At 38.4% G+C, this 19,313-nt stretch overlaps 1 long non-coding RNA gene across 4 annotated transcripts in view; it reads right to left on the bottom strand.

The window, feature by feature from the left end:
* LOC112661805 (uncharacterized) overlaps positions 1-19,313 on the bottom strand; it is a 414,903-nt gene that overhangs the window by 365,215 nt on the left and 30,375 nt on the right. For all 4 annotated transcript variants that reach the window (XR_007407640.1, XR_003137985.3, XR_003137981.3 and 1 more), the window contains one exon: positions 17,542-17,838. This is a non-coding gene — a long non-coding RNA (uncharacterized LOC112661805). The remainder of the gene's footprint in view (positions 1-17,541; positions 17,839-19,313) is intronic.

Below are 19,313 nucleotides of genomic sequence, written 5' to 3'. Positions count from 1 at the left end.
AATCCAATTTTTTTCCCTGTGACAATTCTGGAATATGAATTAACTGAAGAGATTATGGCAATCGGGAAAAGTTTAGACAGTGTTAAATATTTCAAAGCCCTAGGAAACCACACAAATGTAGACAGAGCTTATAAACTCCAGAAATCATTTGCAAAAAAAAGCAGGAAAGTCAGACAAGGAATGATTACAACAGCAAATTTGGCTTGGGAGCTCATTTCTGCCTTCTCATGTCTGTAACCATAGCAACAAGCAGGGGACCCCAGAACAGAAGAGGTGCTCTTTAAATATGAGCTGAATCAATAAATGAATGAGCCTGAATTTCAAATCTGTTGTCTTTTTCTTTTGAAAAATCAGAACAGGACTTCTCATCCAGTGTCTGACTCAGCATTTGGCATTTCCCCTTCTGCTCATTCCTGAGTTTTGTGCTTTTCTGGACTTACATAAACTCTTCTGGGCAGATGGAGTCCAGAGAGATGACAATATGACAGACAGATCTGCATTCCATCCCTTGATCATTTAGAGAAAAAGATGATTCTTTCAATTTCATTGTCCTTTGAGAGCCCAATTTAAAACATTTGTAATCTTTGTCCTCTCCAAACCGACAGTTTTTAGTCAACACTTAATAAAATGTATTAAAGATTCTGTTTTCACATGATTCATAATGTTAATGAATTCATCAATCCATTATCACATATCTTTCTGTAAATGTCAAACAGGATGTAGCTGACAAGGTCATGATCATTAAATGTAAGTTCATGGATGTACACATTTGTTCTTGATGGGAGTCATCTATGGCCAACTTTTGACTTTCTGTGCTTCTATTACTTCAATGTCAATAATTGTATACAATATTCATATTACCCAGTCACTACATGCCAAAATTTCCAAATATCTATGCATATTTTTATATATGTAAATGGATTTCTTTTTTTTCTGTAAATAAAGACTTTTTATTTCTTCAAAAACAAAAAACAAATTAGAAACAACACAAATGTCAATTTAAACTTTGTTTTTGGGGGAAATTAGCATATCATTGGCTGTATTTTCTCAAATAATTTTGATCATTTTTTTTAAATTTCAAGTTTTTACTTAAATTCTAGTTATTAGGTATGGTAAAATTGGTTTCAGGTGTAGAATTTAGTGATTCATCACTTAAATATAACACCCAGTGCTCATCACAAGTACCCTCCTTAATACCCGTCACCCATTTAGCCCACCCCTCACCCACCCTTCTCAACTCTCAATTTGTTCTCTATAGTTAAAAATCTCTTAACATTTGCTTCTCTCTTTTTCTCCCCTCCCTCTATGTTCATCTGTTTTGTTTCTTAAATTCCACATGAGTGAAATCGTATGGTATTTGTCTTTCTCTGACTTCTTTTTTTTTTTTGTATATTTTTTATTGGAGTTTGATTTGCCAACATATAGTATAACACCCAGTGCTCATCCCATCAAGTGCCCCCTCAGTGCCCCTCACCCAGTCACCCAGTTTAGGGGAGGGGTAAGACCCTCTAGGTCTATCCACGTTGAAGCAAATGGTGGGTGTTTGTCATTTCTAATGGCTGAGGAATATTCGATTGTATATATAGACCACATCTTCTTTATCCATCCATCTTTTGATGGACACCAAGGCTCCTTCCACCGTTTGGCTATTGTGGACTGTAAATGGATTTCTTTTGTTACTTTGTAAAAGTCATTTTTCTAAGATATTGTTTTATTTTTATATTTTTTGATATTTATCCTTGGTTGGTACTAATGAGTGTTTCCATGTATGGTCTCAAATAGGGTTTCTTGAGGTGAGCTTGAGATAAAGATCCTTAGGCAAGTGATTTACTGAGAGTGTTTCAGAAGAAACATGTACAGATGTGAAGGAATACGGTGGGGATGAAGCAAAGCAAGGATGTGGTTACAGCTGAAATCTAGGCACATTCTGGTCCCACAGGGAGTCTTCCAAGAGTAACAGCACAAAAATTAACCCACCTTGAGATGAAGGGGCTAGTTGGGAAGCTGTAGCCATCAGCAGCTAACACAGCAGCAGGGAGGAGAGCACATAGGCCTCCCAGAGGGTTTCTCTTCTGATATGTAATTTTACAAAAGAAAAATTGAACTTCCTATAGCTTGATGGTCTAGTTTTATTGTCTTAGTAATATACCTATGAATCATGTTTTCCATATGTAAACATTTTATGTGAAACAATAAAACTGCAGCAATTTGGTAACCCACCATTGGACAACTAAAGAGTTATGAAGCAGATGAAAATAAAATGCTTAAGTGGTGCCTGTAAGAAAACCTTAAATTCTAAATACAGCCTTATCCTGGGAATTCAATTCTGGAAATTGCATTCCATGAATGACTACCACTATGCAAATTCCAGGATGTTATTCAACTTCCAAATTTTGAGGTCACAAATGGGATTAATTCAGGAAATTTCTATGACTCATAAGTGAACAGCAGCTCACCAGCACTGACGGCAGTTTTGCTTTCACCAGGGTAGGGTTTCCCTTCAGTAATGGCAATGGACCCAGTGCAGCAGTGGCTCTTCCAAAGCAGCACAGTATTGGTCGTATACTATTAAATGATCCTACAGCAGCTGGAGAACACAGTCCTTCATTACTTCATTTAAACCTGTTCTCTAATGTTAGCCTTCATTTGTTCTTTCTGTGCCCTTTATATTTAGTGTCTTACAAGTTCCGTCATGAATTCTTCCCTGTTCAAGTTCAATGTCATAGATTGCTTGTTCCTCTTTCAAGGGGTTAACTACTAAATATCCATCCTCTCAGTATTTGGTTAACTACTAAATATCCATCCTCGATCCATTCTGATCGAAAGAATCAGAAATTTTTCCCTCTTGTGCTTGATGGATACATTTATGACTGAGCCCCTCATTTGGGGACAGTTAGCTTTGGGCATCAAGACCACCTCCTGGTCTTCCTTATAGCTTTGTCCATATGGGGTGATGGATGAGAGCAAAAGGCTCTGGAAGGAGGCACATGCCAACTTAAAGGGCTGCTATGGATCTTCTTAGTCTCTTTGCTTATACAGCTGCTCTGAGCTAGGGGCAGTAAATGAAGATTAAAAATGAAGCTGTATAGCTTTCAAAAGGGGAGAGAGGAACCACTGAGCACTGCTAGCATACATCTAAGGATAAAATGTGATGCAGCCCCTACAGAACCTCTTATATGATCTTAAAGATGTGGAAATACCAAAATTTTACAGGAGAACATAGCCATCACTTTATGAAGAGATGAGTGCTGAGTTCTATGGGATAGCTACATAGGCTCACAAACCACAATCCACAGAGATGAATCGAGTGTACCAAAAACAAATACTAGGGGAGGATTTGAGGTCAGATAAAAGGTGTGCCCTCTTCCTATATGATAAAAGGTGGAGCTGAGGAAGGGAAAGTGCAGACTGGAAACTGGGGTTTGAGAATTTTCTTCTCTAGGCTGTCAGCATCACCAGGGCAACAAGCCAGGATTGAAATTCATCTGCTTCCTTATTTCTGAGTCCTTTACTTCAACCTGTTTAATCTGGAATTGAATCTATGACATATCTCCTCCATTTTATATAGCTTTATCTGGCCAAGACTTGGCTATACTTGGGACAATATTAGAAAGTCCTTCAGGATCTTAATTTTTTTTTTTTTTAGCAATTTATGTGTCACTTTAGAAAGGAGATATCGATGAAGTCTATTTCCCACTCAACATTTGATAACAAATGAGACACAGAGAAGTTAATGAGTTATCTGATGTCACACAGCAATCTAGTGGGCAGGTGTAAATCACTGCACAATCTTTCTTCTCTTAATGATTAATTCCAACTGGTAAGCTACATATTAAGCAATTATATTTTCTCTCTGAAGACTCTTTATGTGAGAAGCACTATATAAGCCAGAAATACTAAACTATTCGTACCACAGTATTTCTTTCTTCTATGTCTGTTTATACCATTCTCTCTTCCTGGAAAGTTACCCAACCTATTTTTATACCCATGTTCTACATCCCTACCTTTCAGTAAGCCTTTTGCAGTAACCCCAAGATGGATTACGAATCTCATCAATACTATATTGTATTATAACAACCTATTTATGGATATTTCTCTCCAACAAGAAGTACATGTCTTAAATATCTTTATATCCATCAAGTCTAGTACAGTGATTGACAGAGTGTAGGTGTTTAATAAATTTGTATTGAATAAATGGATGAGCACTTTAATGAATATAAATATGAGCACATAAATAAGCGGTGAACAGAAGTATCTTCTATGAGAGGTTATAGACAGTGTTTATAGAGAAGCTAAGAAATGATGATAGCTTATTTAGATAACCAAGAAAGATGCAGGTTAAGTGCTATTTTTGCTTTCCTGTATAATGTAGTCTACAATTATTTCTGCTGCAGAAAAAACTAGTTACCCTACTGTCAGGTTCTGTCTAGATCCTTAAGAGTCCAGAACCTCAAGTGCCCTCCAAAGCTGCCCAGAATCTGTAATAGTATTTGATATGCAGTAATTGCTCATTGATCATTAACTGGATAAACAGATATCCAGAAATTTTATGATTATCACATAAAGTATTTTAAGGAGATAAGATTAGAATCACCAACTATTTACCATCCCAAAGATAGGAGCACAAAAGAAGGCTTCAATCCAGCAATTCTGTCCCTAGGTATATACCCAACAGAAAGAAAAACATATGTCCACACAAAAGATCATTATTCATAAAGACAAAAAGGGAGAAGACAACCCAAATGTCTACCAACTGACAAATGGATAAACAAAATATAGTACATCTATACAATGAAATTATTTGGTCATAAAAAGGAATAGAGTACTAATACATGCTACCACATGGTTGAACCTTGAAAACATTATGTGAAGTGAAAGAAGCCAATTACAAAAGACTATGCATTATATGATTTAATTCATATGAAATATCCAGAAAAGGGAAATCTATAAAGAAAGAAAGTAGATTAGGATCTGCTTATGGCTGGTGGGGTTTGAGCGTGACAGCTAAAGGACATGAGGTTTTCTTTTAGAGGTGATGAAAATGTATAAGATTGTGGTAGTGGTTGCATATCTGTGATTATACTAATAACCACTGAAGTGTACACTTTAACTGGTGAATTGTATCATGTGTGAATTATACCTCAATAAAGCTGTTAAAAAATGACAAGAGGGAGAGAGAGAGAGAGAAAAAAAAATTGAAAACATCTCAGACTGAAGGCTCCCCATCAGAATCTTCCCAGTGTGTTCACAAGATTCATTCCCGGTATTGGCTGAAGACGGCCCAGTGTGTGCCCTTATTTCTACCTTGTCCATTTCCAAGGCTCCAACCACAGCTCACTAACACTCAGTCTGTCTCAGCCAACTACCACATTGTGAATTTTTCCTTCGTGTGTGTGTGTGTGTGTGTGTATAATAACCAGTTGAACCAGATATAAAGTCCTTGTTCAAGCCACATCCATAGTTTCACAACCAAACTAGCATTTATTGAATGCCCATTATGTGCCAAGCACTCAGCATATGTTATTTTTAAGCCTCTCTATAACCCCAGGAAGTAGGCTGCATTACTTCATTTCACAGAGGAAGACCTAAGACCAAATGCAGCCAATTACATGGTATCACTATGTGGGAAATGATAGATTGAGGTTAAGATATGTGTGTGATTCACAACATCTGTGCTCCATTCACAATTTGTGTCCTCAAAGTCTACCACAGTACACAAATAAAACCAGTACGAGTGAGTATGGAATGTCTAATAAAGACAAACAACCTGGTCACTGTTTCAGAGTGAAACAGTGATGTGAGGATTCTGTTTTAAAATCCTGCCTTAATGGCCCAGACAATGGCAAAGGGTTCTCCTGGGTCTGGGACTATTCAAGCTGTCTGCTTGAAGAGGGAGATTTTACATCTTGTTCTAGCTGAGCAAGCAATAGCATACTCTCAAGGCAGTTTCTTTTGTAGAATACCTACATTCTTGTTCCAAATTCTAGATGACAGTTCTACTCCAGAAAGACTTGGTGCATCTCTAAGGCCATATTAACTTCATATTAAAATATCAGATTGTGAGAGTGGAGTGGTCACTGAAGATGTCTGATGGTCTGTTCTGAGGAGTGGCCAGCAGCGCTGTGGAATAGGCCAGTGACCACTCACAGCTGGGACGGGCTACAGAACAGCACGTAGCAGAGGTGGAAGTCCAAGTCAAACACAGAAGGCCAGCCTTACTGAGCCACCAAGAGTGTCATCTGTATCCATGGTGATCTCAACAACAGCAAATACCTATGGTGAATTTCCAGGCTGAACTTAGACAGGCGTTCTAAGGTGAGACACCAAGAGGGTGTTAAAGCAGTATTGGAATATCCAAGAAGCTGATTTCCCAGTGAAAACCTGGCTGACAATGTATCAATGTATTTGATTCAGTTTACAATGTAATAAAAATATTATTCATGGAAAATAAATAAATCAGATTGCTTACACCTTACGCTATGAACACTAGTATGCAGACATCCGAGGCACCACTTAAGTTTTATTCCTTAATCTATATCCTGCTACTTTCATGTGAGGATGTCTGAGGATGCTCTTTTTCCCTGATTCTTTGTCATATTCCTTTCTTGTCTTTCTTGCTGCACTTTTATCTAGACGTTGTCCCCCATCCCGTTCTCTTTGGCAATTTTGAAAGTACACTGGCCAATTTCTTGTCATGTGATTCTTCATGAAATGCAAGTTCCTTCTTGCTTGTAATACTCCAAAATAATAAGTTCCGGTCTAATAAATCAAATCCAGCTTTGCTACCACCTATACGGCAAGTGAATGTTCGCTCTTCCTCCTCCAAAGTCAGTAACTTCAACTAGCAGAAAATATGATAACATTCCCTCCACATAAATCAGAGTAAGCATGTAGATTAGAATATTAAAAGAATAGCATAAGGACACAAGGAAAGGAAGAAGGGATCTCTAGAAGCTTAAGTTGGCACAGATTCACCAGGAAATGTATGCTAGACTAACCTCTATTAGATAACTGGTTGGCATGGCACTTTTGGACTTGAACAGAGTGTATGTAGGACTCTCGTGACACTTTTATGGACAAGCTATATTGGGTTAGATAAGAACCTAATGAGATATAGTCATACCTGGCTGGACGATCATATAAAAACATAACTGACGGGTACTTTGTAGCTTTGACTTTACAAACTTACATAAAGATGCCCAAGGCAAGCATATCAAATTTGGGAGTGACTGCAAAGAATATTGGACATGAAGTATGACTTAAAAATAATCTCAGTAGAGTGGATAATCTCACAATGTCATCAAAATAACTTTTAAATTGTGTATACTCCATATGCCAAGTTAACAAAGGGTTACAAATAGAGGCTCCTGGGTGGTACGGTCAGTTAAGTATCTGATGCTTGGTTTCAGCTCTAAGAGTGACTCTTACTGGAGTGATACGTCATCCCCCATGTATAAATGGGTTTGCAGAAGTCAAATTTCAACCCACTATAGGTCATAATCCCAGGGTCATGAGATTGAGCCCCACATTGGGCTCCATGCTTAGTGTGGAGTCTGCTTGGGATTCCCTTTCCCTCTGCCTCTCTTGCTTGTGTTCTCTCTCAAAAAAAAGTCTTTAAAAAAAGGGTTATAAATATATATATGATTTAATATATTTCAGTATGTTCTTACTCTGAAAAAATATCCCATAGAAGTGGGTGATGGGCATTAAGGAGCACATGTGATGTGATGAGTACTGGGTGTCACACGCAATGATGAATTACTGAACACTACATCTGAAACTAATGATGTACTATATGTTGGTAATTGAATCTAAATTTTTTTTATAGATCTTGGAAACTAGCCCTTTATCTGATATGTCATTTGCAAATATCTTCTCCCATTCTGTAGGTTGTCTTTGAGTTTTGTTGACTGTATCCTTTGCTGTGCAAAAGCTTCTTATCTTGATGAAGTCCCAATAGTTCATTTTTGCTTTTGTTTCTTTTGCCTTCGTGGATGTATCTTGCAAGAAGTTACTGTGGCTGAGTTCAAAACGGGTGTTGCCTGTGTTCTCTAGGATTTTGATGGAATCTCGTCTCACATTTAGATCTTTCATCCATTTTGAGTTTATCTTTGTGTCTGGTGCAAGAGAGTGGTCTAGTTTCATTCTTCTGCATGTAGATGTCCAATTTTCCCAGCACCATTTATTGAAGAGACTGTCTTTCTTCCAATGGATAGTCTTTCCTCCTTTATCGAATATTAGTTGACCATAAGGTTCAGGGTCCACTTCTGGGTTCTCTATTCTGTTCCACTGATCTATGTGTCTGTTTTTGTGCCAGTACCACACTGTCTTGATGACCACAGCTTTGTAGTACAACCTGAAATCTGGCATTGTGATGCCCCCAGATATGGTTTTCTTTTTTAAAATTCCCCTGGCTATTCGGGGTCTTTTCTGATTCCACACAAATCTTAAAATCATTTGTTCTAACTCTCTGAAGAAAGTCCATGGTATTTTGATAGGGATTGCATTAAACATGTATATATTGCCCTGGGTAACATTGACATTTTCACAATATTAATTCTGCCAATCCATGAGCATGGAATATTTTTCCATCTCTTTGTGTCTTCCTCAATTTCTTTCAGAAGTGTTCTGTAGTTTTTAGGGTATAGATCCTTTACCTCTTTCGTTAGGTTTATTCCTAGGTATCTTATGCTTTTGGGTGCAATTGTAAATGGGATTGACTCCTTAATTTCTCTTTCTTCAGTCTCATTGTTAGTGTATAGAAATGCCACTGATTTCTGGGCATTGATTTTGTATCCTGCCACGCTACCGAATTGCTGTATGAGTTCTAGCAATCTTGGGGTGGAGACTTTTGGGTTTTCTATGTAGAGTATCATGTCATCGGCGAAGAGGGAGAGTTTGACTTCTTCTTTGCCAATTTGAATGCCTTTAATGTCTTTTTGTTGTCTGATTGCTCAGGCTAGGACTTCCAGTACTATGTTGAATAGCAGTGGTGAGAGTGGACATCCCTGTCTTGTTCCTTATTAAACTCAACACAAAAGAAACAAACAATCCAATCATGAAATGGGCAAAAGACATTAAGAGAAATCTCACAGAGGAAGACATAGACATGGCCAACATGCATATGAGAAAATGCTCTGCATCACTTGCCATCAGGGAAATACAAATCAAAACCACAATGAGATACCACCTCACACCAGTGAGAATGGGGCAAATTAACAAGGCAGGAAACAACAAATGTTGGAGAGGATGCGGAGAAAAGGGAACCCTCTTACACTGTTGGTGGGAATGTGAACTGGTGCAGCCACTCTGGAAAACTGTGTGGAGGTTCCTCAAAGAGTTAAAAATAGACCTGCCCTACGACCCAGCAATTGCACTGTTGGGGATTTACCCCAAAGATACAAATGCAATGAAACGCCGGGACACCTGCACCCCGATGTTTATAGCAGCAATGGCCACGATAGCCAAACTGTGGAAGGAGCCTCGGTGTCCAACGAAAGATGAATGGATAAAGAAGATGTGGTTTATGTATACAATGGAATATTACTCAGCCATTAGAAATGACAAATACCCACCATTTGCTTCAACGTGGATGGAACTGGAGGGCATTATGCTGAGTGAAGTAAGTCAGTCGGAGAAGGACAAACATTATATGTTCTCATTCATTTGGGGAATAGAAATAATAGTGAAAGGGAATATAAGGGAAGGGAGAAGAAATGTGTGGGAAATATCAGAAAGGGAGACAGAACGTAAAGACTGCTAACTCTGGGAAATGAACTAGGGGTGGTAGAAGGGGAGGAGGGCGGGGGGTGGGAGTGAATGGGTGACAGGCACTGGGGGTTATTCTGTATGTTAGTAAATTGAACACCAATAAAAAATGAATTAAAAAATAATAAAATAAAATTAAATTAAATTTAAAAATAAATAATTTTTTTTTAAAAAAAGGAGAAAGAAAAAAAAAGCAATCATGCAACATTCCCATTCTCATCCCCATGACCTAGACCATCCTGTCCACGATGGTACCCACCAGCTACCTGTGGCTACTGAGCACTTGAAATATGTGCTCTGAGTTGAGATGTGCTGTAAGTGTAATATCCACAGCAAACTTCGAAGACAAAGCATGAAAAAGGATGTCAAATATCTCGTTAATAATTTTTATACTGATTGCATATTGAAATGATAATATTTTGCATATATTAACAGAAAATATATTATTAAAATTAAGTTCACTTGTATTTTTTTCCTTTACTTCAATATGGCTATACAAAAGTTTACAATTATCTATGTAGTTTGCATTATATTTCTGCTGACTGCACCAATTTAGACCAGCACAGCAAATTTCATTGTGCCCTTTTCCTGGTTTTATCAGTCACCCCAAAAGCCCTAGATTCCTAGCTCAGCCCTCAGCATCCATCAGCCTTGAACACCCTCCACAAGTCCTGAATCTCTTTCATTGCACCTCATGGAACCCATGGCCCATCTACCTTTAGCCAAGTTTCCTTTCTCCCTCACCTCTTCTCATTTCCTTCCCCTTCTTGCTCTAATTCAGTGATTCTAAAACATGTCTGTGCTTTGGAATCATGTTGAGAATTTTAAATAAATAAATACCCAGGCCTCTTTTTCAGAATGTTCAATCAGAACCTCTGCTGTAGGGATAAAGTTTCTGAATATTTTAATAGCTCATCCAAATGATTCAAATGTGCAGCTGGGATTAAGAACCACCCATTAAGCCAATGTCAACTTTCCACCTACTACAGCCCTGCATCCATGCTAGAGAAAATGGGTGGAGAAAAACACAGAGTGTGATGACTTGGTCCCCGTGAAAACTAACCTAAAGTGAATTTAAAGCTGTCCAGGGATGCCTGAGCGGCCCAGTGGTTGGGCATCTGCCTTCGGCTTAGGTCATGATCCCAGGGTCCTAGGATGGAGTCCCACATTAGCTTCCCCACAGGGAGCCTGCTTCTCCTTTTGCCTATGCCTCTGGCTTTCTCTCTGTGTCTCTCATGAATAAATAAAATCTTAAGAAAAATAATAAAGCTGTCCAGCAATCCTACCATCTTTCCCGTGTCCATGCACTATCTTTATTTCCTTAGAGACATACTCTTCCCCTCCATCCTTACTCTCAGCCCATGACATCGCTGCCTAGTTAAGCAAAAACATAGTATAAATTAGTATCAGCCTTCCATAAATGCTCTCCACTGCATCTACCCAGGAGATGTCCAGGAATCTACCCATTACTGTCCTGTAATGTAATCACTAGTTACCCAAGGGGATCTGGCAACTATAACCTATAGGCCACAGTTCAGAATATCAGATGTTAGGTTTGAAGAGAAAAGAGAGGCATAGGGGAACATTGGATAAGTGTTTTAAAGCTTCTGAAGGGGTGTCTTGGAGATGAAAGTGGAGTCACTCTTGGTGTTTAGCTTTACTCCACAGGGCAGAATTGGGACTAAACACTAGAGGTAAAGAGAAGGTAAGTTTTATTGATTGATTGATTGATTGATGTAAAACTAAAATGCAGCATTCTATTAGTTTCAGGTACAACATAATGATTCAACATTCAACATTCCTATACATTTCTCAGTGCTCATCACAATAAAGGTACTCTGAATCCCCTTTATCTTTTTTACCCATCCCCCCACCCACTTCCCCTCTGGCAATCATCAGTTTGTTCTCTGTATTTAAGAGTCTTCTCTACTTCTTTATCCATTCATCTATGGATGGACACTTGGGTTGTTTTCATATCTTGGCTATTGTAAATAATGCTGCATAAACATAAGAGTGCACACATCTTTTTGAGTTAAGTGTTTTCATTTCCTTTGGGTAAATACCCAGTAGTAGAATCACTGGATCATATGGTATTCTGTTTTTAAGTTTTTAAGGAACCTCTAATACTGTTGTCCACATGGCTGTACCAATTTATAGTCCCACAAAAGTACACAAGGGTTCCTTCTTCTCTACATCCTTGCCAACACTTATTTGTCTTTATTTTGGCTATTCTGAAAGGTGTAAGGTGGTATCTCATTGTGGTTTTGAGCTGCATTTCCCGGATGATGAGTGATGTTGAGCATCTTTTCATGTGTCTATTGGCCATCTGTATGTCTTCTTTGAAAAAGTATCTATTTGGGTCCTCTTCCCATTTTTAATTGGATTACTTGTGCTTTTTGGTGTTGAGCTATATAAGATCTTTATATATTTGGGATATATATCCTTTATTGGATATATCACTTGCAGTATCTTCTCTCATTCTGTAGGTTGCCTTGACATTTTGTGGATGGTTTCCTTCACTGTGCAAAATCTTTTTATTTTGGTGTAATCCCAATTGTTTATTTTTGCTTTTGTTTCTCTTGCCTGAGGAGACAGATCTAGAAGAATGTTTCTACTGCCAACGTCAAAAAAAAATATTGCCTAAGTTCTCTTCTAGAATGTATATGGTTTCAAGTCTCACATTTAGGTCTTTAATTCATTCTCAGTTTATTTTTGTGTATAATGTAAGAAAGTGGTCCAGTTTCATTCTTCTGTATGTAGCTGTCCAGTTTTCCCAGCACCATTTGTTAAAGACTGTCTTTTTCCCATTGTAGATTCTTGCCTTCTTTGTCACAGAAAAGGTAACTTTTAGCTTGCTATAACAACAAAAGCATTCTAGTGAAATTTTTATGTTTCCACAAGATAGCTCCTGATAACAAAAATAAGAAAGCAGGAACCAAATAATTGTCTCAAGAATATTGCAGGGGAGAAACGTGTGTTCGTGGGAGGATCAAACTGGTGATTTCCAAGTTGGGTTCCTAACCCCAAGTTTTTAGAAAGATAAGCCAAGTTTAGATGAAAAATACCACCACTGCATAAAGCATGGCTGGCCTCTGTGCCTGTTTTCATGACTCAAGTCTGGTGAGATGTCCAGATATGATGAAATGAGCATGAGAAGTCAGGGTGTCTAGGGCCAAATTTTGCCCATAAAGAGTCAGAGGTGTGGATGCAAATCACCCCACTTCTTTGAGTTGTCAATGAGTCCTCATCACAGAAAGGCTTGGCCTAGACGCACATTGCATCTGCTTCAGTTCTAAACACTATAATTCTGTGTTTTCAACTCATAGGAACTGGAAAGGAGTTGGAGATGAATGGGTGGAGGCAATCACAGGATATTACCAGGTGGGGGAGGGGCGCCTAGCATGTTTAGAGTGAAGGAAAACCATGTTAAATCAGATTCTTCCTTACCAAAGCAATGAAAGATAAGGTTCCTCAGGGCCAGGCATCTAACATCTCTCTTCAAGTGTGTGGAAGGTGAGAGAGCTCCAAGCTTGAAAAATCAGGATGAAATTGCTACTTACACACAGAACTGGTTCTCAATCCCAAGGGACAGATAAAGCCTGAGGTTGTGCTGAGCTTTGGTTCATGGAGACTAAAGCTTACACTGAATGATCATCGCTGAAGACAAATCCCAAAAAGGAGTGAGCCTATGAGGGAATGCACATCACTGTGTATGCTGGAGCTCCTTCATCTTGGCTGAAAAGATGTCTCTCATGTAGGTTGTCTAGGAGTTGAATTATTGAGACTAATGCAACAGCATTAAAGACTTGAGTTACTCCAACTGTTTCTAGTATCTTGAGCTAGCTTCTAGGTATCACCTGCACATGGCTGTTGGGGTTATCTAGAGATTTTGGTGGAAAAGCACCAAACAATGTTGATATAATCTGAGTAAAAAAAAAATAACATTTCCCAGTAGCTCCCAAATAATTGAGGCTAAAATGCGACAATGAAGTTTCAGCAAGTCTGTGACTTGTTTTCTTATGTAGGCCAAAATTAGTACTGAATTTAATATTTTCTAAGATTTAAGCCACAGTTGAAGTTAGAGCTCTAGAATCATCTGAAAACCAAGACTTGTGTTTTCACCATTTTCCCTGTCGATTTCCATCTTATTTTATTCTTCCTCTCCAAAAGGCAATTGCCTGCCTGATTCCCCTTCTTATTTAGTATAAATCTCTTATCAGGCTTCACAAACTCACCATAACAAGGTGGTTACTGGACTCTTAGCTCTGTGAAGTTTAGATAACAGAATCTGTTTTCACTAGATAGTTGGAAAACAGAAATGGCAACATTCCTTTTCAGACAAGGCTCCCTAAACCTTTTCTTTATTTTACTTTTTGGTACAATAACAAGGGCTGACAGGACCCCTTGACACCATTAGCAGTAAATGAATTTTTCAATAAAGACTAACAGAGAAAAACCATGGGAATTTAGAGGTGATTTTTTTTTTGACCCATAGAGCTATATCTCCTTATGTCTTTCCTTTCCATGTATTCTTTATGAGAAATTTCAGCAAAAGCTTCTTAAAATTAATCCAATACCTGTCTCCTTCAATTCTTTTTCCTGGAAGTCTTTGCTCATTGATGGAAAGGTCTTGGCCACTTCTTAAGGGCCCCTATCCGGGAAGATGAAAGGCAGTGCAGTGAACTCAAGCTTTATCCTGAGGTGTATCTTTGTAAATTTAGCAATACTTCTTCCTTTTTACATGAGGAAATTTAAGGAGAAGCAGGCTCAAATGTGAATTGGATTCTGTCCATTTCTCCCTCAAACTGGGAGGGCGCTGGTCATATACTCACATATGTGTATTATAAATATTCAACGACTCTAATCCAGTCTCTTCCATATAATGCACATTATAACTCCTATTTAAACTTTCAGGATGCTCTTTATGTCATCTGTTATGCTCTACTTTAAAATGTCTGTCAGCCTAATATTCCTACTTTCTTCCTTTATTAATCTGTCTTCAAGGTCATGTGTGGAAACACCTTTCAGTGGAAAGAACCCATCTGCTTTGACAAAAACGTATGCTATGAACCTTCATTATTGCAAGGGTCTTAAAAAAAAAAAAGTCCAAGAGTCCATTAAGATGCCTTCAAAGCAGAGTTCCCTAAAGCTTGCTTGGGGAGACACTAGTCCTAGGAGTTGCTGCCATAAACAAAAACAAAAACATGTGATAGTGAGGGATGCTATGTCAAGAGCTACAAGATGCAAAGAGTTCTACAATTCAAAGCACACGACAGCATTTTAAAGGGTGGTAGGCATTCCAAAATAAAGATACATATTTAATTTTATTTAACGATGTATTTCTCAACCTTATTTGATTAGAGAACTATTTTTGTGTACGTATTTAACACTTAGTAACATACTGCTGTTCGAGAGTTCCCCTGTACACAGTTTGGAAATTGTGCTAAATGATGTTCTTTTTTCCATTTTTCAAGAATCATTATTCTAGCTCATCAATGTGTTGGAAAATAACCTTAGGATAGAAATATAACCACGTCCTTGTCACACTATTTACAGGAGTACTTCACACTATTTACAGGAGTACTTATGGTTCCTCTCCCAGGTACCACGTCTCTAAATGACGAGTCGGTTGTTACAAGTAAACAAGAAACATCTCTGCTTTTTTGTGATATCATGGTAACTTCATCTGAATAGTTCTGGGCTCGTGTGCTGGGGACAGGCTGCCAATCATCAGAGATGACTGCCACATTCCATGGCTGGCGTTTATCTCTCATTCATGACCCTTAGGTCTTTGCATACGATATGCAAGTTCCTTCCTGTTGTATTTCTGATCCCTACATCCAAACAAACTAAAAAATCAAATTTATCATTTCCCTCACTAAAAAAAAAAATAAAATAAAATGTGATTAATGGTGTCCGGGTGAGACAGAACAGGGTACAAATCCTTCCTCCTCCACCCCTTCCTGGTTTCGTTACCCTTGGTCACCTCCTCATTTGTGACATGGGAGGTTAACCCAACACAACTCACGAGCATCCAGTGAGATGCTGCGTGTAAGTTCCTCAGCCTGGCACACAGTAGTCCTTTGGGTCTCATTAGTAATGAAGTGTCCTACCATGACTTTTCACACTTTTTACAAATCCCATCCATGGTCATATCTGAAACTTCTGGCAATTCTCCCTATTTTTCCCAATCGAATTCAACTTTTTCACCCTCCAAGTTGCCCCACTTTCCCCACTGACAGACCTTTTTCTAGAAATGTCACAGTATGTCAGACTGATTAGGAACCTGTAGTGAGCAGTATTAGCCCACTGCCCCCCATTCTATCTGACCTAAATTCCTCATCTCCTCAAACACTAACTGTGCCCCCCACAGCTAACTCCCAATTACCAGCTCCATCATGAACACTCTGGATGTATTTACATGGTCCTTCCTTAGAATATCCTCCTTCTTGCTCCCTATTCTTTTCCTTTTATTGTTACTATCAAATCCACTGCAAAAACAAAAACAAAAACAAAAACAAAAACAAAAACAAAAACAAAAAACAAAACCCTTCTTCCTGATGTCCCTGACTAACCTAGTGCTATAGGATTATGATTCTAATTTTTTTCTGATGCATTCATATACATACACACAAATACTTTATATCAAGTTGTACTTACTGATGTAAGTTTTCCACCATGTCTGTATTTAAAAAAAAAAAACAATTTAGGGCAGCCTGGGTGGCTGAGCAGTTTAGCGTCACCTTCAGCCCAGGGCATGATCCTAGAGTGCCAGGATCGAGTCCCGTATCGGGCTCCCTGCATGGAGCCTGCTTCTCCCTCTGCCTATGTCTCTACTTCTCTCTCTGTATCTCTCATGAATATATAAATAAAATCTTTTAAAAAAATTTTAAGTTGAGAAGTAATTAACATGTAACAATATTAGTTGTAGGAGATGACCATTTATTTATAAATATATATATAAATTTCACTATGTATATGTACATATATGCACATATATATTCACATATTCATATTTACTATGCATATATACATATAGGTGTGTGTATGTGTGTGTATGTGTGTATATATATATATATATATATAGTGAAATATATATAGTGAAACATTACCACAGTAAGTTTGGTTAACATCTGTCATCACCATAATGACATTTTTTTTATGTAGGCTCCATGCCCAGTGTGAGTTTATGACCCAGAGATCAAGACCTGAGCCGATATCAAGAGTCAGAAGCTTAACCAACTGAACCACCCAGGCTCCCCTTTGTGATGAGAACTTTTAAGATCTACTCTCAGCAACTTTCAAGTATACAATACGGTATTGTTAGCTACAGTCACCATTCACTATGCTTTTTTTCTCCCCAGATATTTTTCTCACATAAGCATATGCTCTTTAAGGGGAGTGAACATATCAGGTTTTTATCCTTCCCACAGTGGAGGTGTACAAATATTTGATTGATCCACCAATGCTAAACACTTGCATTCCCAGGACTTATGTTTACTTTAATGGGAATAAATATCACATGGGACATTTAGGGGATACAGCAAAGTCAGGTGTTTGCTTATGGACAAAAGTTATATACTGAATGCCTATGAAGCTTTTATTTGTTAGTTGGTTTGTGTGCTTTGTCATTCAGGATGCTGTTTACTTACAGAAGGTGTTCATGAATACTTAAAGCATATCTGCCTGGAATCTTCTCTATCATTTTAGGGTTAGGTAACACACATTTCTGGCTATAGTCTTTGCTAGGATTTTGAAAGTTGAGCTACTTACCAAAGAGTAAGACTTCTCTCTCTTTAAAGAGGTGAACTGAAAGGACAATCCTAAGTATGATATGTGTGTAGACAAAGTCTTCAATATCTTGCAGCAGAACATCCCTCAGCCTCAAAGTCTGTCACCTTGTGGAATGCTGGCAGTGGCCCCAAGCCATGGCAAGCTGTGGCTTCTGGCAGCTGCTCTGGGGAATGACTCCTCTTCTCCACATGATGTAGTCTTCCATCCTGCAGGAGGGGCCAGCCCTGTGAAACCCTCTCAGCACCTCTGGCAAGCATCTTTTCCAGTTCTTTCCATCTGCAAATGGGATGTATATCTTTCACATATCTGCCACCTGTCCTTGGGAGTGGTCAAGTTTTTGCCTAATTCTTAGCCTATCACTTAATTCTACAGCTCCATCCATTTCTCTCCCACTCAAGAAAGCATATTGGAATACAAATGAGTAGACTGATAAAAAATTGTCACCTTGAATCTGCTCTCATGTGTTTTTGTAAAAGTAAATCACTCACGAATTTGGGACTTTTACTGGTAATGTATTACTTAGGGACCCACCTAAGTAACACTGGGTCGGCAGCTACTGTGCTGACAGCCACTGGCAAGGTCGATGCAAGGTCAAAGTAGGACTATCCTGGCCACTGAGTGACAGCTAATGTGAATTCCTGTTCTCTCAAGAAAAGAGAACTGATTTCTATTTGTCAGTCAGGCACTGTGTTAGGCACCTTCTGAGTTTGGCACCACACCACCTGATGAGGGGGTGGGATTGTCAGTAAAGGAAGCTCTGGTGGCTTCCATAACTATTTCCAAAACTGATGTGTAGTCGTCAAGATTTCTCATAGCCCGAGTCTTTTTCCACCATCGCATAGGGCTGCCCTATTAAAATTCTCTGAAGAAACAAATCGGTGTAATTTTCTTACAGTCTCCATTAAAGTCTTCCTGCTGCTGGATTGATTTTTACAATTCCTACCTCTTGGGCTGGCATGTATGGCCCATTTTCTTCTTTCTTGTTTTTTTTTTTTTTTTCCTTTTTATTCAATAAGATAAGGGAATATTCTGTTAAATTAGTCCTTGTGGGCACGTTGGAATTACCACCATTCTTCAAACCAGTTGTGTAAGTCAGCTGCCAATAACAGTGCCTGGTTAAACACTTGATTTTGTTGTTCCATAGAGTTACTACTGAATTACGCTAAGACCATTTGTAAAGCATTACTTACCTGAATCCAATGCCCGTCTCTGAAGTAGTTTTGTGTAACTGATTGCAGAGGAGAGCTAATTTTTAAAAGTACTGTATTGCTTGAAGATACATGAACACTTCATGGGTGCCATAGTGAAGTAAGGACCCGTGAATGAAGCAGTTAACCGAGGAAAAAGGGCAGGTGAAAAGTCTCATCCTCTGTCAACATCCAGGTCTGTTACACAGGCTTAGTCAAATGTACATATGTTCAGCCTTAATTATTCACTTAAAATTTTCTTTACGCCCATTTGTTAGAAAGAAAAGAAAATCTTACCATGTGAAAACCTGCACTCGTCATTGGGAGAAAATATTTTATGATGAAAAGCTGAAATGCTATTTACAGTTTAGAGTTCTATAGATATTGAAGGCTAGAGTCAAGACAAGGAAGTAATAATGCCCTTTTGTCTTTGAGAAGGTAGAGAGAGATGAGAGTGAAACAATGCAAGATCTATTCTTGCTCTACAAAGAGGAATCAGCATGAAGCTCTAGAAGGGAAGATAGGTTAGGAGGCGTGTGGAATTCTCAAAATATGTTACAGTGC

This window comes from Canis lupus, chromosome 31 (assembly GCF_003254725.2).
Source record: "Canis lupus dingo isolate Sandy chromosome 31, ASM325472v2, whole genome shotgun sequence".
NCBI lineage: Eukaryota > Metazoa > Chordata > Mammalia > Carnivora > Canidae > Canis > Canis lupus.
The sequence above is the reverse complement of the archived record's forward strand: the minus strand, read 5'-3'. Positions and strand labels throughout refer to the sequence as shown.